We start from the raw sequence: 21,102 nt of genomic DNA, 5'->3' as shown, positions 1-21,102 counted from the left end.
CAGGGTGAGGAGTCAGACTGGTCTGAGATGGCTGTGAAACTCTGTGTGCACGGAGGTTGTCAGGACAACTTCGAATTTTGAGGTCGCTTATGACATCACGGTGAACATGTCCCCCAGGGTGGCCGCATGGTTACAGTCTGAGGATTGGCCTAGGCTAGGCTATTAAAGGGACAGATACCCAGAAACAGGTTTGGCAAACAGAAAGCAGGCACAGAAACTAGAAGAGATAAAACAGAGTCTGATGCAAGGGATAAGAAAGGAACCCTAGGCCACAAGTGAGAATAGAGGGACAGGCACGGAGAGGAGAACATTGTCATCTATTCAAGTCTATGGGGAGGTCATGCTGATTCAAGCTTGCAACTTCATTGGAAACAAGTGGCCGGACTTGGCGTTCATCACACCTACAGTGCCCTTGTGCCTTAAGCATAATGCAAAGTCAAGAAAGATGTCTTGAGGACATTGAAGAGAAGAATCGATGCCTCCTTTCCAAGGCCCATAGCATTCTTTGAAGGTCAGTCTCTTTTTCCGAAGCTCTGGTGTCACGTGGGCCCACTGGGCACATGGTAATGTGTCCCAAGAGATGTCTTGGAAGCCTTGAAGGAATGGAGCCCTGTCACGCTTGGGGTATGTCTCTTTGTTTGGAAGTGCTCTACAAGGGTGCTGAAAAGCACCCTCTTCCACAGGGCTTCGTTCCTTCGTGAAGGCTGCCCTCCCAGGCTAGTGTGCTCTGTTTGCCTCCATCGAAATTCTCTCCCCCTACCTCTTGCCGTAGAAGGATTATTGATTATGTGTTTTGACACCACATGTAAGGAAGTTGCACGAAAATTAGAACTTTACAGTTGTGTTTCAAGAAAAATAAACAGGCCAGGGTAGAGGATGTAGGGCAAACAAATGGCACACCCTATAAAAATTAAGTAAGCCCGTATCTGGACGGAATCTAGGGGAACGTTCAAGGATCAGGGGTCAAGTTCGAAACTTCCCAAATCCGGAAAAGAGACAGAAAAATATCTTTCCTGGAGAGTGGAATTCATCCGATTTGTCTAAGTTGTCTTGGAAACATTGTGTCCGTGAAGGGGGTTGCCAGGACCACCTCGAATTTGGAGTTTCTGATCTCAGGATGTCAAACCAACCCACATGACCACGTGTTCTCAGTGCTTAGTTTGACCTAGGCTAGGGTAGCCAAGAGTCCTACAAGTGACCGGTGCAAATTCAAGGACAACAACCAAGAGTCACGAAAGCACTCACACCTCACCCTAGAGAACATACAGCGATTAAAGAAATACAAACTAATCCCTTGGAATGAAGGAGAACGGACTGATAAGCATGTCTAAGGGAGATAGCTGAGAAAGACCATGACGAGTATACTATGGAAAAGAAAAAGAGGACCCAGAAAATGGAAGGTGAACAGAAATCACACCTGAATTATCCACAATGAAAGATGATGTCCGTCTTTAGACAGACTCTGCTGGAACGTTTGAAAGTCAGAGAAATTCACAAGCCAAAAAACGGCAGCGAAGGTCAAGCATGGGCTAACTGGGAAGGGTGAGTTATGAGACTGCTCCAAGCAGGCTCTGAAACCTGTATCCAGGAAGCATGCTGGACCTCAGAGACACAATTATGACAAATCCTCTGACATCACAATGGACCCGAAAAACAACCTAGCCTCATCTACACAGTGCTAGAGTTGGGCTCACTAGTATATTTAACTCCCATTGCACTCAAGTGCACGTTGCCACTGAACATGTAAGTGGCCGGCCGGTGGTGCAGTGGTGAGGTCCGCACCTTCTGGGTCTGTGGCCCAGTATGGGCTGGGTGGAATCCTCGGTTTGGGCCTCCTCACCACTGCTTCAGTTGTTCTGGTGCAGGCGTCCGAGGTAGAGTAGAGGCAGATGGGAAGGGACGTTGGACAGGGCCAGACTTCCACAGCAAATACAGGAGCATTGCCAGCAGATGTGAGCACAGCAATGCACTTGTGCCAAAACAAAACCAATTAAAAGTTGCAAAGAATAGAAAAACTGAAGCTAAGGAAAAAAAAAAACAAAAAAACAGGAGCTTGCCATTACGAAGAATAGGATCTCTGTGAATACCCTTAGCAAAACAGGTGAATTCTATGTTAATTCAAAAACTAGCAAACCTTTGGGGAAAGAAACTCAAGAAGACACAAGAAAAAAAAAGATATCGAGGGATCTAGGAATGGAAGGATTAACACACTTGAAAGGTTCATACCGCAGTAAGGAATCTCTGGATTCCATGCAATCCCAGTCAAAGTTGCAGCAGTATTTGCCACAGAGAAGAAGAGAGAATCCTGAAGTTTCTAGCCAGCAACACGAGACCCTGACTAGGCAAAGGAATCCTCAGGAAAACGAACAAAGCAGCACGTGTCACAATTTCTGATTTCAACATAGAGGACGAAGCGCTAGGTACCGAAACGGCACAGTCTGGGCCCCAAAACAGGCATGAAGACCCATGCAAAACAATTGAGAGCCCAGAGCCCAACTCAAACTTACATGGACAGCCCATTTTGGACCAGGGAGCCAAGTGGAGACAGCGGAGAAAGGAGAGTCTCTACAATAAACGGTGCTGGGAAGCCTGCACAGCCACATGGAACACAACGAGAGTACGCCATGATGTTACACCTGGCACACACACCACCTGAAATGGATTAAAGCCTTGAATGGCAGACTTGAAACCGTGAACCTTGTAGGAGAAGACCTAGGCAGAGTGCTCTTTGCCATCTGTCTGAGCCGCCTATTTGGAAGAAGCATGTCTGACTGGGCAAGGGCAACAAAGGAAACAAGAAACAAACGGGACCACATCAAATGCACACACTTCTGCCCACTCAAGGAAACCATCAACTGAATACTAAGACACCACAACGATTGGGAGAGGATGTTTGCAAACCACACATCGGACAAGGGGTGAAAAGCCCAAAGATACAATCAACTCGCACGTCTCCACAAGAAAAAAAACAAGCCAATGAAAACCTGGTCAAAAGATGGAAGCAGAGATTTCTCCGAAGAAGACAGAAAGAGGGCCAGTAGGTGCATGAAAACTTGTTCACCATCATGAAGTCTCAGGAAAATGCAAATCCAAACTGCAAGGCCATGGCAGCTCACTGTGGTCAGCATGGCTAGAAGGAAGCAGACAGGAAATAACAAGTGTCAGAGAGGAGGTGGAGAGAAGGGAAGCCTCCTGCACTGCTGGTGGGAGTGTAACCCGGTGCAGCCACGATGCCAAAGGTGTGGAACTGCCTCAGAAGTTTAAGTATCCATGTCCCGTATGACCCAGCTATTAATCTGCCGCTTGCTTATCCAAAACAGTCAGAAAGACTACCGCATAAAGACATGTGCATGGCTGTGTTCACCACAGTCTTACTCCTGATATCCAAGACTTGGAAAGCACCCTGGTGTCCAGCAAGGGATGATTGGAGAAGGAAGATGGGCTATAGCCACACAATGGTATACCACTCAGCCGGAACAAATGATGCAATCCAGCCATTTGTGACCACCAGAATGGCTGTGAGGGTTTTAGGGGAAGTGTAACAAGCCCCAGTGAGAAATTCAAATACCATAGAATCTCACTTACAAGGAGAAGAAAAAGCAAGCACTAACCAACAGGTGGCACTGAACATTTGTATGCGGGCTCCCAGAGGCAAAGAGGGGCGGTGACGGAGGGTGAAAGAGAAGATTAGGCACAAGTGTGTGGTGAGGGCCTGTGATTAGTCTTACACTGGTGAAGATGATGTAAGCTACACAGAAGTCTAAAGCAATGAGGATGTGAATCTGGAAGTTATAGTACGTTCTAATGCAGGGTCATGGCTATAAATTCACCTCAAATCAAAAATCCAAAACGGGGTCCAGAATGATGTCATAAAGCTTTGGGGGCGGAAAGAGTTTACGGAAGGTGAACTTCCAAGGATGGAAAATCACCTCCAAATGCTTACAGATGCTACAGAAAGGCAGACCATTCCAAATAGGTGAAGAGGAATACTACGAAGAGAACATGATCAGTCCTAAACCCATGAACGAACGGAAAATGTTACCGTCCATGATGTTATTACTAATCACCTTCACGAATAATCCAAACAGGCCCACGTCTTCCCAAGTTCAGGCAAAAGGTTGGTCCAAAAGTACAATTCAGGGCCGGCCCTGTGGTGGAGCAGGTAAGTGCCCACATTCCGCTTGGGCGGCCCGGGCCTCACTGTTTCACATTACGAGTGCATATCACATTAGTAGTGTTAGGAAATATAGATTTCATGGTATGGTGCGGGCAGAGATCATAAATAAGCAGCAATTGTGAGGATACGTTATCAATACGCACAAGAAAAGGAACCATAAGAATATTACAATCTATGGAAGTATCTGGTACACTTCCCAAAGGCAGAAGGAAGGAAATCTTGTGACCTGCCAAGGTGGAATTGGCAGAGTGCCACGAGATGACACCATCATCGTGCATCAGAACATTCCCTGGGCAACTTCAACTTGTGAGGGAGTCCAGGACTTTTTCTGGGTAAGGTCCACCCATTTTGCCATCTACCCAAGATATAAGAGATAAAACCCAGGATAATCTTACAGGAGTGAAACCAGTGTCTAGAGAGAATGTAGGAGCCCTTTCGAAGTTCAAGGAGAAAGATAGAAACTGACAACAATTGCAGAAAAAGGAAAACTATCCTACCTAGACAGGGTGAGGAGTCAGACTGGTCTGAGATGGCTGTGAAACTCTGTGTGCACGGAGGTTGTCAGGACAACTTCGAATTTTGAGGTCGCTTATGACATCACGGTGAACATGTCCCCCAGGGTGGCCGCATGGTTACAGTCTGAGGATTGGCCTAGGCTAGGCTATTAAAGGGACAGATACCCAGAAACAGGTTTGGCAAACAGAAAGCAGGCACAGAAACTAGAAGAGATAAAACAGAGTCTGATGCAAGGGATAAGAAAGGAACCCTAGGCCACAAGTGAGAATAGAGGGACAGGCACGGAGAGGAGAACATTGTCATCTATTCAAGTCTATGGGGAGGTCATGCTGATTCAAGCTTGCAACTTCATTGGAAACAAGTGGCCGGACTTGGCGTTCATCACACCTACAGTGCCCTTGTGCCTTAAGCATAATGCAAAGTCAAGAAAGATGTCTTGAGGACATTGAAGAGAAGAATCGATGCCTCCTTTCCAAGGCCCATAGCATTCTTTGCAGGTCAGTCTCTTTTTCCGAAGCTCTGGTGTCACGTGGGCCCACTGGGCACATGGTAATGTGTCCCAAGAGATGTCTTGGAAGCCTTGAAGGAATGGAGCCCTGTCACGCTTGGGGTATGTCTCTTTGTTTGGAAGTGCTCTACAAGGGTGCTGAAAAGCACCCTCTTCCACAGGGCTTCGTTCCTTCGTGAAGGCTGCCCTCCCAGGCTAGTGTGCTCTGTTTGCCTCCATCGAAATTCTCTCCCCCTACCTCTTGCCGTAGAAGGATTATTGATTATGTGTTTTGACACCATATGTAAGGAAGTTGCACGAAAATTAGAACTTTACAGTTGTGTTTCAAGAAAAATAAACAGGCCAGGGTAGAGGATGTAGGGCAAACAAATGGCACACCCTATAAAAATTAAGTAAGCCCGTATCTGGACGGAATCTAGGGGAACGTTCAAGGATCAGGGGTCAAGTTCGAAACTTCCCAAATCCGGAAAAGAGACAGAAAAATATCTTTCCTGGAGAGTGGAATTCATCCGATTTGTCTAAGTTGTCTTGGAAACATTGTGTCCGTGAAGGGGGTTGCCAGGACCACCTCGAATTTGGAGTTTCTGATCTCAGGATGTCAAACCAACCCACATGACCACGTGTTCTCAGTGCTTAGTTTGACCTTGGCTAGGGTAGCCAAGAGTCCTACAAGTGACCGGTGCAAATTCAAGGACAACAACCAAAAGTCACGAAAGCACTCACACCTCACCCTAGAGAACATACAGCGATTAAAGAAATACAAACTAATCCCTCGGAATGAAGGAGAACGGACTGATAAGCATGTCTAAGGGAGATAGCTGAGAAAGACCATGACGAGTATACTATGGAAAAGAAAAAGAGGACCCAGAAAATGGAAGGTGAACAGAAATCACACCTGAATTATCCACAATGAAAGATGATGTCCGTCTTTAGACAGACTCTGCTGGAACGTTTGAAAGTCAGAGAAATTCACAAGCCAAAAAACGGCAGCGAAGGTCAAGCATGGGCTAACTGGGAAGGGTGAGTTATGAGACTGCTCCAAGCAGGCTCTGAAACCTGTATCCAGGAAGCATGCTGGACCTCAGAGACACAATTATGACAAATCCTCTGACATCACAATGGACCCGAAAAACAACCTAGCCTCATCTACACAGTGCTAGAGTTGGGCTCACTAGTATATTTAACTCCCGTTGCACTCAACTGCACGTTGCCACTGAACATGTAAGTGGCCGGCCGGTGGTGCAGTGGTGAGGTCCGCACCTTCTGGGTCTGTGGCCCAGTATGGGCTGGGTGGAATCCTCGGTTTGGGCCTCCTCACCACTGCTTCAGTTGTTCTGGTGCAGGCGTCCGAGGTAGAGTAGAGGCAGATGGGAAGGGACGTTGGACAGGGCCAGACTTCCACAGCAAATACAGGAGCATTGCCAGCAGATGTGAGCACAGCAATGCACTTGTGCCAAAACAAAACCAATTAAAAGTTGCAAAGAATAGAAAAACTGAAGCTAAGGAAAAAAAAACAAAAAAACAGGAGCTTGCCATTACGAAGAATAGGATCTCTGTGAATAACCTTAGCAAAACAGGTGAATTCTATGTTAATTCAAAAACTAGCAAACCTTTGGGGAAAGAAACTCAAGAAGACACAAGAAAAAAAAAGATATCGAGGGATCTAGGAATGGAAGGATTAACACACTTGAAAGGTTCATACCGCAGTAAGGAATCTCTGGATTCCATGCAATCCCAGTCAAAGTTGCAGCAGTATTTGCCACAGAGAAGAAGAGAGAATCCTGAAGTTTCCAGCCAGCAACACGAGACCCTGACTAGGCAAAGGAATCCTCAGGAAAACGAACAAAGCAGCACGTGTCACAATTTCTGATTTCAACATAGAGGACGAAGCGCTAGGTACCGAAACGGCACAGTCTGGGCCCCAAAACAGGCATGAAGACCCGTGCAAAACAATTGAGAGCCCAGAGCCCAACTCAAACTTACATGGACAGCCCATTTTGGACCAGGGAGCCAAGTGGAGACAGCGGAGAAAGGAGAGTCTCTACAATAAACGGTGCTGGGAAGCCTGCACAGCCACATGGAACACAACGAGAGTACGCCATGATGTTACACCTGGCACACACACCACCTGAAATGGATTAAAGCCTTGAATGGCAGACTTGAAACCGTGAACCTTGTAGGAGAAGACCTAGGCAGAGTGCTCTTTGCCATCTGTCTGAGCCGCCTATTTGGAAGAAGCATGTCTGACTGGGCAAGGGCAACAAAGGAAACAAGAAACAAACGGGACCACATCAAATGCACACACTTCTGCCCACTCAAGGAAACCATCAACTGAATACTAAGACACCACAACAATTGGGAGAGGATGTTTGCAAACCACACATCGGACAAGGGGTGAAAAGCCCAAAGATACAATCAACTCGCACGTCTCCACAAGAAAAAAAACAAGCCAATGAAAACCTGGTCAAAAGATGGAAGCAGAGATTTCTCCGAAGAAGACAGAAAGAGGGCCAGTAGGTGCATGAAAACTTGTTCACCATCATGAAGTCTCAGGAAAATGCAAATCCAAACTGCAAGGCCATGGCAGCTCACTGTGGTCAGCATGGCTAGAAGGAAGCAGACAGGAAATAACAAGTGTCAGAGAGGAGGTGGAGAGAAGGGAAGCCTCCTGCACTGCTGGTGGGAGTGTAACCCGGTGCAGCCACGATGCCAAAGGTGTGGAACTGCCTCAGAAGTTTAAGTATCCATGTCCCGTATGACCCAGCTATTAATCTGCCGCTTGCTTATCCAAAACAGTCAGAAAGACTACCGCATAAAGACATGTGCATGGCTGTGTTCACCACAGTCTTACTCCTGATATCCAAGACTTGGAAAGCACCCTGGTGTCCAGCAAGGGATGATTGGAGAAGGAAGATGGGCTATAGCCACACAATGGTATACCACTCAGCCGGAACAAATGATGCAATCCAGCCATTTGTGACCACCAGAATGGCTGTGAGGGTTTTAGGGGAAGTGTAACAAGCCCCAGTGAGAAATTCAAATACCATAGAATCTCACTTACAAGGCGAAGAAAAAGCAAGCACTAACCAACAGGTGGCACTGAACATTTGTATGCGGGCTCCCAGAGGCAAAGAGGGGCGGTGACGGAGGGTGAAAGAGAAGATTAGGCACAAGTGTGTGGTGAGGGCCTGTGATTAGTCTTACACTGGTGAAGATGATGTAAGCTACACAGAAGTCTAAAGCAATGAGGATGTGAATCTGGAAGTTATAGTACGTTCTAATGCAGGGTCATGGCTATAAATTCACCTCAAATCAAAAATCCAAAAAGGGGTCCAGAATGATGTCATAAAGCTTTGGGGGCGGAAAGAGTTTACAGAAGGTGAACTTCCAAGGATGGAAAATCACCTCCAAATGCTTACAGATGCTACAGAAAGGCAGACCATTCCAAATAGGTGAAGAGGAATACTACGAAGAGAACATGATCAGTCCTAAACCCATGAACGAACGGAAAATGTTACCGTCCATGATGTTATTACTAATCACCTTCACGAATAATCCAAACAGGCCCACGTCTTCCCAAGTTCAGGCAAAAGGTTGGTCCAAAAGTACAATTCAGGGCCGGCCCTGTGGTGGAGCAGGTAAGTGCCCACATTCCGCTTGGGCGGCCCGGGCCTCACTGTTTCACATTACGAGTGCATATCACATTAGTAGTGTTAGGAAATATAGATTTCATGGTATGGTGCGGGCAGAGATCATAAATAAGCAGCAATTGTGAGGATACGTTATCAATACGCACAAGAAAAGGAACCATAAGAATATTACAATCTATGGAAGTATCTGGTACACTTCCCAAAGGCAGAAGGAAGGAAATCTTGTGACCTGCCAAGGTGGAATTGGCAGAGTGCCACGAGATGACACCATCATCGTGCATCAGAACATTCCCTGGGCAACTTCAACTTGTGAGGGAGTCCAGGACTTTTTCTGGGTAAGGTCCACCCATTTTGCCATCTACCCAAGATATAAGAGATAAAACCCAGGATAATCTTACAGGAGTGACACCAGTGTCTAGAGAGAATGTAGGAGCCCTTTTGAAGTTCAAGGAGAAAGATAGAAACTGACAACAATTGCAGAAAAAGGAAAACTATCCTACCTAGACAGGGTGAGGAGTCAGACTGGTCTGAGATGGCTGTGAAACTCTGTGTGCACGGAGGTTGTCAGGACAACTTCGAATTTTGAGGTCGCTTATGACATCACGGTGAACATGTCCCCCAGGGTGGCCGCATGGTTACAGTCTGAGGATTGGCCTAGGCTAGGCTATTAAAGGGACAGATACCCAGAAACAGGTTTGGCAAACAGAAAGCAGGCACAGAAACTAGAAGAGATAAAACAGAGTCTGATGCAAGGGATAAGAAAGGAACCCTAGGCCACAAGTGAGAATAGAGGGACAGGCACGGAGAGGAGAACATTGTCATCTATTCAAGTCTATGGGGAGGTCATGCTGATTCAAGCTTGCAACTTCATTGGAAACAAGTGGCCGGACTTGGCGTTCATCACACCTACAGTGCCCTTGTGCCTTAAGCATAATGCAAAGTCAAGAAAGATGTCTTGAGGACATTGAAGAGAAGAATCGATGCCTCCTTTCCAAGGCCCATAGCATTCTTTGAAGGTCAGTCTCTTTTTCCGAAGCTCTGGTGTCACGTGGGCCCACTGGGCACATGGTAATGTGTCCCAAGAGATGTCTTGGAAGCCTTGAAGGAATGGAGCCCTGTCACGCTTGGGGTATGTCTCTTTGTTTGGAAGTGCTCTACAAGGGTGCTGAAAAGCACCCTCTTCCACAGGGCTTCGTTCCTTCGTGAAGGCTGCCCTCCCAGGCTAGTGTGCTCTGTTTGCCTCCATCGAAATTCTCTCCCCCTACCTCTTGCCGTAGAAGGATTATTGATTATGTGTTTTGACACCACATGTAAGGAAGTTGCACGAAAATTAGAACTTTACAGTTGTGTTTCAAGAAAAATAAACAGGCCAGGGTAGAGGATGTAGGGCAAACAAATGGCACACCCTATAAAAATTAAGTAAGCCCGTATCTGGACGGAATCTAGGGGAACGTTCAAGGATCAGGGGTCAAGTTCGAAACTTCCCAAATCCGGAAAAGAGACAGAAAAATATCTTTCCTGGAGAGTGGAATTCATCCGATTTGTCTAAGTTGTCTTGGAAACATTGTGTCCGTGAAGGGGGTTGCCAGGACCACCTCGAATTTGGAGTTTCTGATCTCAGGATGTCAAACCAACCCACATGACCACGTGTTCTCAGTGCTTAGTTTGACCTAGGCTAGGGTAGCCAAGAGTCCTACAAGTGACCGGTGCAAATTCAAGGACAACAACCAAGAGTCACGAAAGCACTCACACCTCACCCTAGAGAACATACAGCGATTAAAGAAATACAAACTAATCCCTTGGAATGAAGGAGAACGGACTGATAAGCATGTCTAAGGGAGATAGCTGAGAAAGACCATGACGAGTATACTATGGAAAAGAAAAAGAGGACCCAGAAAATGGAAGGTGAACAGAAATCACACCTGAATTATCCACAATGAAAGATGATGTCCGTCTTTAGACAGACTCTGCTGGAACGTTTGAAAGTCAGAGAAATTCACAAGCCAAAAAACGGCAGCGAAGGTCAAGCATGGGCTAACTGGGAAGGGTGAGTTATGAGACTGCTCCAAGCAGGCTCTGAAACCTGTATCCAGGAAGCATGCTGGACCTCAGAGACACAATTATGACAAATCCTCTGACATCACAATGGACCCGAAAAACAACCTAGCCTCATCTACACAGTGCTAGAGTTGGGCTCACTAGTATATTTAACTCCCATTGCACTCAACTGCACGTTGCCACTGAACATGTAAGTGGCCGGCCGGTGGTGCAGTGGTGAGGTCCGCACCTTCTGGGTCTGTGGCCCAGTATGGGCTGGGTGGAATCCTCGGTTTGGGCCTCCTCACCACTGCTTCAGTTGTTCTGGTGCAGGCGTCCGAGGTAGAGTAGAGGCAGATGGGAAGGGACGTTGGACAGGGCCAGACTTCCACAGCAAATACAGGAGCATTGCCAGCAGATGTGAGCACAGCAATGCACTTGTGCCAAAACAAAACCAATTAAAAGTTGCAAAGAATAGAAAAACTAAAGCTAAGGAAAAAAAAAAACAAAAAAACAGGAGCTTGCCATTACGAAGAATAGGATCTCTGTGAATACCCTTAGCAAAACAGGTGAATTCTATGTTAATTCAAAAACTAGCAAACCTTTGGGGAAAGAAACTCAAGAAGACACAAGAAAAAAAAAGATATCGAGGGATCTAGGAATGGAAGGATTAACACACTTGAAAGGTTCATACCGCAGTAAGGAATCTCTGGATTCCATGCAATCCCAGTCAAAGTTGCAGCAGTATTTGCCACAGAGAAGAAGAGAGAATCCTGAAGTTTCTAGCCAGCAACACGAGACCCTGACTAGGCAAAGGAATCCTCAGGAAAACGAACAAAGCAGCACGTGTCACAATTTCTGATTTCAACATAGAGGACGAAGCGCTAGGTACCGAAACGGCACAGTCTGGGCCCCAAAACAGGCATGAAGACCCATGCAAAACAATTGAGAGCCCAGAGCCCAACTCAAACTTACATGGACAGCCCATTTTGGACCAGGGAGCCAAGTGGAGACAGCGGAGAAAGGAGAGTCTCTACAATAAACGGTGCTGGGAAGCCTGCACAGCCACATGGAACACAACGAGAGTACGCCATGATGTTACACCTGGCACACACACCACCTGAAATGGATTAAAGCCTTGAATGGCAGACTTGAAACCGTGAACCTTGTAGGAGAAGACCTAGGCAGAGTGCTCTTTGCCATCTGTCTGAGCCGCCTATTTGGAAGAAGCATGTCTGACTGGGCAAGGGCAACAAAGGAAACAAGAAACAAACGGGACCACATCAAATGCACACACTTCTGCCCACTCAAGGAAACCATCAACTGAATACTAAGACACCACAACAATTGGGAGAGGATGTTTGCAAACCACACATCGGACAAGGGGTGAAAAGCCCAAAGATACAATCAACTCGCACGTCTCCACAAGAAAAAAAACAAGCCAATGAAAACCTGGTCAAAAGATGGAAGCAGAGATTTCTCCGAAGAAGACAGAAAGAGGGCCAGTAGGTGCATGAAAACTTGTTCACCATCATGAAGTCTCAGGAAAATGCAAATCCAAACTGCAAGGCCATGGCAGCTCACTGTGGTCAGCATGGCTAGAAGGAAGCAGACAGGAAATAACAAGTGTCAGAGAGGAGGTGGAGAGAAGGGAAGCCTCCTGCACTGCTGGTGGGAGTGTAACCCGGTGCAGCCACGATGCCAAAGGTGTGGAACTGCCTCAGAAGTTTAAGTATCCATGTCCCGTATGACCCAGCTATTAATCTGCCGCTTGCTTATCCAAAACAGTCAGAAAGACTACCGCATAAAGACATGTGCATGGCTGTGTTCACCACAGTCTTACTCCTGATATCCAAGACTTGGAAAGCACCCTGGTGTCCAGCAAGGGATGATTGGAGAAGGAAGATGGGCTATAGCCACACAATGGTATACCACTCAGCCGGAACAAATGATGCAATCCAGCCATTTGTGACCACCAGAATGGCTGTGAGGGTTTTAGGGGAAGTGTAACAAGCCCCAGTGAGAAATTCAAATACCATAGAATCTCACTTACAAGGCGAAGAAAAAGCAAGCACTAACCAACAGGTGGCACTGAACATTTGTATGCGGGCTCCCAGAGGCAAAGAGGGGCGGTGACGGAGGGTGAAAGAGAAGATTAGGCACAAGTGTGTGGTGAGGGCCTGTGATTAGTCTTACACTGGTGAAGATGATGTAAGCTACACAGAAGTCTAAAGCAATGAGGATGTGAATCTGGAAGTTATAGTACGTTCTAATGCAGGGTCATGGCTATAAATTCACCTCAAATCAAAAATCCAAAAAGGGGTCCAGAATGATGTCATAAAGCTTTGGGGGCGGAAAGAGTTTACAGAAGGTGAACTTCCAAGGATGGAAAATCACCTCCAAATGCTTACAGATGCTACAGAAAGGCAGACCATTCCAAATAGGTGAAGAGGAATACTACGAAGAGAACATGATCAGTCCTAAACCCATGAACGAACGGAAAATGTTACCGTCCATGATGTTATTACTAATCACCTTCACGAATAATCCAAACAGGCCCACGTCTTCCCAAGTTCAGGCAAAAGGTTGGTCCAAAAGTACAATTCAGGGCCGGCCCTGTGGTGGAGCAGGTAAGTGCCCACATTCCGCTTGGGCGGCCCGGGCCTCACTGTTTCACATTACGAGTGCATATCACATTAGTAGTGTTAGGAAATATAGATTTCATGGTATGGTGCGGGCAGAGATCATAAATAAGCAGCAATTGTGAGGATACGTTATCAATACGCACAAGAAAAGGAACCATAAGAATATTACAATCTATGGAAGTATCTGGTACACTTCCCAAAGGCAGAAGGAAGGAAATCTTGTGACCTGCCAAGGTGGAATTGGCAGAGTGCCACGAGATGACACCATCATCGTGCATCAGAACATTCCCTGGGCAACTTCAACTTGTGAGGGAGTCCAGGACTTTTTCTGGGTAAGGTCCACCCATTTTGCCATCTACCCAAGATATAAGAGATAAAACCCAGGATAATCTTACAGGAGTGAAACCAGTGTCTAGAGAGAATGTAGGAGCCCTTTCGAAGTTCAAGGAGAAAGATAGAAACTGACAACAATTGCAGAAAAAGGAAAACTATCCTACCTAGACAGGGTGAGGAGTCAGACTGGTCTGAGATGGCTGTGAAACTCTGTGTGCACGGAGGTTGTCAGGACAACTTCGAATTTTGAGGTCGCTTATGACATCACGGTGAACATGTCCCCCAGGGTGGCCGCATGGTTACAGTCTGAGGATTGGCCTAGGCTAGGCTATTAAAGGGACAGATACCCAGAAACAGGTTTGGCAAACAGAAAGCAGGCACAGAAACTAGAAGAGATAAAACAGAGTCTGATGCAAGGGATAAGAAAGGAACCCTAGGCCACAAGTGAGAATAGAGGGACAGGCACGGAGAGGAGAACATTGTCATCTATTCAAGTCTATGGGGAGGTCATGCTGATTCAAGCTTGCAACTTCATTGGAAACAAGTGGCCGGACTTGGCGTTCATCACACCTACAGTGCCCTTGTGCCTTAAGCATAATGCAAAGTCAAGAAAGATGTCTTGAGGACATTGAAGAGAAGAATCGATGCCTCCTTTCCAAGGCCCATAGCATTCTTTGAAGGTCAGTCTCTTTTTCCGAAGCTCTGGTGTCACGTGGGCCCACTGGGCACATGGTAATGTGTCCCAAGAGATGTCTTGGAAGCCTTGAAGGAATGGAGCCCTGTCACGCTTGGGGTATGTCTCTTTGTTTGGAAGTGCTCTACAAGGGTGCTGAAAAGCACCCTCTTCCACAGGGCTTCGTTCCTTCGTGAAGGCTGCCCTCCCAGGCTAGTGTGCTCTGTTTGCCTCCATCGAAATTCTCTCCCCCTACCTCTTGCCGTAGAAGGATTATTGATTATGTGTTTTGACACCACATGTAAGGAAGTTGCACGAAAATTAGAACTTTACAGTTGTGTTTCAAGAAAAATAAACAGGCCAGGGTAGAGGATGTAGGGCAAACAAATGGCACACCCTATAAAAATTAAGTAAGCCCGTATCTGGACGGAATCTAGGGGAACGTTCAAGGATCAGGGGTCAAGTTCGAAACTTCCCAAATCCGGAAAAGAGACAGAAAAATATCTTTCCTGGAGAGTGGAATTCATCCGATTTGTCTAAGTTGTCTTGGAAACATTGTGTCCGTGAAGGGGGTTGCCAGGACCACCTCGAATTTGGAGTTTCTGATCTCAGGATGTCAAACCAACCCACATGACCACGTGTTCTCAGTGCTTAGTTTGACCTTGGCTAGGGTAGCCAAGAGTCCTACAAGTGACCGGTGCAAATTCAAGGACAACAACCAAGAGTCACGAAAGCACTCACACCTCACCCTAGAGAACATACAGCGATTAACGAAATACAAACTAATCCCTTGGAATGAAGGAGAACGGACTGATAAGCATGTCTAAGGGAGATAGCTGAGAAAGACCATGACGAGTATACTATGGAAAAGAAAAAGAGGACCCAGAAAATGGAAGGTGAACAGAAATCACACCTGAATTATCCACAATGAAAGATGATGTCCGTCTTTAGACAGACTCTGCTGGAACGTTTGAAAGTCAGAGAAATTCACAAGCCAAAAAACGGCAGCGAAGGTCAAGCATGGGCTAACTGGGAAGGGTGAGTTATGAGACTGCTCCAAGCAGGCTCTGAAACCTGTATCCAGGAAGCATGCTGGACCTCAGAGACACAATTATGACAAATCCTCTGACATCACAATGGACCCGAAAAACAACCTAGCCTCATCTACACAGTGCTAGAGTTGGGCTCACTAGTATATTTAACTCCCATTGCACTCAAGTGCACGTTGCCACTGAACATGTAAGTGGCCGGCCGGTGGTGCAGTGGTGAGGTCCGCACCTTCTGGGTCTGTGGCCCAGTATGGGCTGGGTGGAATCCTCGGTTTGGGCCTCCTCACCACTGCTTCAGTTGTTCTGGTGCAGGCGTCCGAGGTAGAGTAGAGGCAGATGGGAAGGGACGTTGGACAGGGCCAGACTTCCACAGCAAATACAGGAGCATTGCCAGCAGATGTGAGCACAGCAATGCACTTGTGCCAAAACAAAACCAATTAAAAGTTGCAAAGAATAGAAAAACTGAAGCTAAGGAAAAAAAAAAACAAAAAAACAGGAGCTTGCCATTACGAAGAATAGGATCTCTGTGAATACCCTTAGCAAAACAGGTGAATTCTATGTTAATTCAAAAACTAGCAAACCTTTGGGGAAAGAAACTCAAGAAGACACAAGAAAAAAAAAGATATCGAGGGATCTAGGAATGGAAGGATTAACACACTTGAAAGGTTCATACCGCAGTAAGGAATCTCTGGATTCCATGCAATCCCAGTCAAAGTTGCAGCAGTATTTGCCACAGAGAAGAAGAGAGAATCCTGAAGTTTCTAGCCAGCAACACGAGACCCTGACTAGGCAAAGGAATCCTCAGGAAAACGAACAAAGCAGCACGTGTCACAATTTCTGATTTCAACATAGAGGACGAAGCGCTAGGTACCGAAACGGCACAGTCTGGGCCCCAAAACAGGCATGAAGACCCATGCAAAACAATTGAGAGCCCAGAGCCCAACTCAAACTTACATGGACAGCCCATTTTGGACCAGGGAGCCAAGTGGAGACAGCGGAGAAAGGAGAGTCTCTACAATAAACGGTGCTGGGAAGCCTGCACAGCCACATGGAACACAACGAGAGTACACCATGATGTTACACCTGGCACACACACCACCTGAAATGGATTAAAGCCTTGAATGGCAGACTTGAAACCGTGAACCTTGTAGGAGAAGACCTAGGCAGAGTGCTCTTTGCCATCTGTCTGAGCCGCCTATTTGGAAGAAGCATGTCTGACTGGGCAAGGGCAACAAAGGAAACAAGAAACAAACGGGACCACATCAAATGCACACACTTCTGCCCACTCAAGGAAACCATCAACTGAATACTAAGACACCACAACAATTGGGAGAGGATGTTTGCAAACCACACATCGGACAAGGGGTGAAAAGCCCAAAGATACAATCAACTCGCACGTCTCCACAAGAAAAAAAACAAGCCAATGAAAACCTGGTCAAAAGATGGAAGCAGAGATTTCTCCGAAGAAGACAGAAAGAGGGCCAGTAGGTGCATGAAAACTTGTTCACCATCATGAAGTCTCAGGAAAATGCAAATCCAAACTGCAAGGCCATGGCAGCTCACTGTGGTCAGCATGGCTAGAAGGAAGCAGACAGGAAATAACAAGTGTCAGAGAGGAGGTGGAGAGAAGGGAAGCCTCCTGCACTGCTGGTGGGAGTGTAACCCGGTGCAGCCACGATGCCAAAGGTGTGGAACTGCCTCAGAAGTTTAAGTATCCATGTCCCGTATGACCCAGCTATTAATCTGCCGCTTGCTTATCCAAAACAGTCAGAAAGACTACCGCATAAAGACATGTGCATGGCTGTGTTCACCACAGTCTTACTCCTGATATCCAAGACTTGGAAAGCACCCTGGTGTCCAGCAAGGGATGATTGGAGAAGGAAGATGGGCTATAGCCACACAATGGTATACCACTCAGCCGGAACAAATGATGCAATCCAGCCATTTGTGACCACCAGAATGGCTGTGAGGGTTTTAGGGGAAGTGTAACAAGCCCCAGTGAGAAATTCAAATACCATAGAATCTCACTTACAAGGCGAAGAAAAAGCAAGCACTAACCAACAGGTGGCACTGAACATTTGTATGCGGGCTCCCAGAGGCAAAGAGGGGCGGTGACGGAGGGTGAAAGAGAAGATTAGGCACAAGTGTGTGGTGAGGGCCTGTGATTAGTCTTACACTGGTGAAGATGATGTAAGCTACACAGAAGTCTAAAGCAATGAGGATGTGAATCTGGAAGTTATAGTACGTTCTAATGCAGGGTCATGGCTATAAATTCACCTCAAATCAAAAATCCAAAAAGGGGTCCAGAATGATGTCATAAAGCTTTGGGGGCGGAAAGAGTTTACAGAAGGTGAACTTCCAAGGATGGAAAATCACCTCCAAATGCTTACAGATGCTACAGAAAGGCAGACCATTCCAAATAGGTGAAGAGGAATACTACGAAGAGAACATGATCAGTCCTAAACCCGTGAACGAACGGAAAATGTTACCGTCCATGATGTTATTACTAATCACCTTCACGAATAATCCAAACAGGCCCACGTCTTCCCAAGTTCAGGCAAAAGGTTGGTCCAAAAGTACAATTCAGGGCCGGCCCTGTGGTGGAGCAGGTAAGTGCCCACATTCCGCTTGGGCGGCCCGGGCCTCACTGTTTCACATTACGAGTGCATATCACATTAGTAGTGTTAGGAAATATAGATTTCATGGTATGGTGCGGGCAGAGATCATAAATAAGCAGCAATTGTGAGGATACGTTATCAATACGCACAAGAAAAGGAACCATAAGAATATTACAATCTATGGAAGTATCTGGTACACTTCCCAAAGGCAGAAGGAAGGAAATCTTGTGACCTGCCAAGGTGGAATTGGCAGAGTGCCACGAGATGACACCATCATCGTGCATCAGAACATTCCCTGGGCAACTTCAACTTGTGAGGGAGTCCAGGACTTTTTCTGGGTAAGGTCCACCCATTTTGCCATCTACCCAAGATATAAGAGATAAAACCCAGGATAATCTTACAGGAGTGAAACCAGTGTCTAGAGAGAATGTAGGAGCCCTTTCGAAGTTCAAGGAGAAAGATAGAAACTGACAACAATTGCAGAAAAAGGAAAACTATCCTACCTAGACAGGGTGAGGAGTCAGACTGGTCTGAGATGGCTGTGAAACTCTGTGTGCACGGAGGTTGTCAGGACAACTTCGAATTTTGAGGTCGCTTATGACATCACGGTGAACATGTCCCCCAGGGTGGCCGCATGGTTACAGTCTGAGGATTGGCCTAGGCTAGGCTATTAAAGGGACAGATACCCAGAAACAGGTTTGGCAAACAGAAAGCAGGCACAGAAACTAGAAGAGATAAAACAGAGTCTGATGCAAGGGATAAGAAAGGAACCCTAGGCCACAAGTGAGAATAGAGGGACAGGCACGGAGAGGAGAACATTGTCATCTATTCAAGTCTATGGGGAGGTCATGCTGATTCAAGCTTGCAACTTCATTGGAAACAAGTGGCCGGACTTGGCGTTCATCACACCTACAGTGCCCTTGTGCCTTAAGCATAATGCAAAGTCAAGAAAGATGTCTTGAGGACATTGAAGAGAAGAATCGATGCCTCCTTTCCAAGGCCCATAGCATTCTTTGCAGGTCAGTCTCTTTTTCCGAAGCTCTGGTGTCACGTGGGCCCACTGGGCACATGGTAATGTGTCCCAAGAGATGTCTTGGAAGCCTTGAAGGAATGGAGCCCTGTCACGCTTGGGGTATGTCTCTTTGTTTGGAAGTGCTCTACAAGGGTGCTGAAAAGCACCCTCTTCCACAGGGCTTCGTTCCTTCGTGAAGGCTGCCCTCCCAGGCTAGTGTGCTCTGTTTGCCTCCATCGAAATTCTCTCCCCCTACCTCTTGCCGTAGAAGGATTATTGATTATGTGTTTTGACACCATATGTAAGGAAGTTGCACGAAAATTAGAACTTTACAGTTGTGTTTCAAGAAAAATAAACAGGCCAGGGTAGAGGATGTAGGGCAAACAAATGGCACACCCTATAAAAATTAAGTAAGCCCGTATCTGGACGGAATCTAGGGGAACGTTCAAGGATCAGGGGTCAAGTTCGAAACTTCCCAAATCCGGAAAAGAGACAGAAAAATATCTTTCCTGGAGAGTGGAATTCATCCGATTTGTCTAAGTTGTCTTGGAAACATTGTGTCCGTGAAGGGGGTTGCCAGGACCACCTCGAATTTGGAGTTTCTGATCTCAGGATGTCAAACCAACCCACATGACCACGTGTTCTCAGTGCTTAGTTTGACCTAGGCTAGGGTAGCCAAGAGTCCTACAAGTGACCGGTGCAAATTCAAGGACAACAACCAAGAGTCACGAAAGCACTCACACCTCACCCTAGAGAACATACAGCGATTAACGAAATACAAACTAATCCCTTGGAATGAAGGAGAACGGACTGATAAGCATGTCTAAGGGAGATAGCTGAGAAAGACCATGACGAGTATACTATGGAAAAGAAAAAGAGGACCCAGAAAATGGAAGGTGAACAGAAATCACACCTGAATTATCCACAATGAAAGATGATGTCCGTCTTTAGACAGACTCTGCTGGAACGTTTGAAAGTCAGAGAAATTCACAAGCCAAAAAACGGCAGCGAAGGTCAAGCATGGGCTAACTGGGAAGGGTGAGTTATGAGACTGCTCCAAGCAGGCTCTGAAACCTGTATCCAGGAAGCATGCTGGACCTCAGAGACACAATTATGACAAATCCTCTGACATCACAATGGACCCGAAAAACAACCTAGCCTCATCTACACAGTGCTAGAGTTGGGCTCACTAGTATATTTAACTCCCATTGCACTCAACTGCACGTTGCCACTGAACATGTAAGTGGCCGGCCGGTGGTGCAGTGGTGAGGTCCGCACCTTCTGGGTCTGTGGCCCAGTATGGGCTGGGTGGAATCCTCGGTTTGGGCCTCCTCACCACTGCTTCAGTTGTTCTGGTGCAGGCGTCCGAGGTAGAGTAGAGGCAGATGGGAAGGGACGTTGGACAGGGCCAGACTTCCACAGCAAATACAGGAGCATTGCCAGCAGATGTGAGCAAAGCAATGCACTTGTGCCAAAACAAAACCAATTAAAAGTTGCAAAGAACAGAAAAACTGAAGCTAAGGAAAAAAACAACAAAAAAACAGGAGCTTGCCATTACGAAGAATAGGATCTCTGTGAATAACCTTAGCAAAACAGGTGAATTCTATGTTAATTCAAAAACTAGCAAACCTTTGGGGAAAGAAACTCAAGAAGACACAAGAAAAAAAAAAGATACCGAGGGATCTAGGAATGGAAGGATTAACACACTTGAAAGGTTCATACCGCAGTAAGGAATCTCTGGATTCCATGCAATCCCAGTCAAAGTTGCAGCAGTATTTGCCACAGAGAAGAAGAGAGAATCCTAAAGTTTCTAGCCAGCAACACGAGACCCTGACTAGGCAAAGGAATCCTCAGGAAAACGAACAAAGCAGCACGTGTCACAAT

This window comes from Equus asinus, chromosome 21 (assembly GCF_041296235.1).
Source record: "Equus asinus isolate D_3611 breed Donkey chromosome 21, EquAss-T2T_v2, whole genome shotgun sequence".
Classification (NCBI taxonomy): domain Eukaryota; kingdom Metazoa; phylum Chordata; class Mammalia; order Perissodactyla; family Equidae; genus Equus; species Equus asinus.
This window is presented reverse-complemented; position numbering follows the sequence as displayed.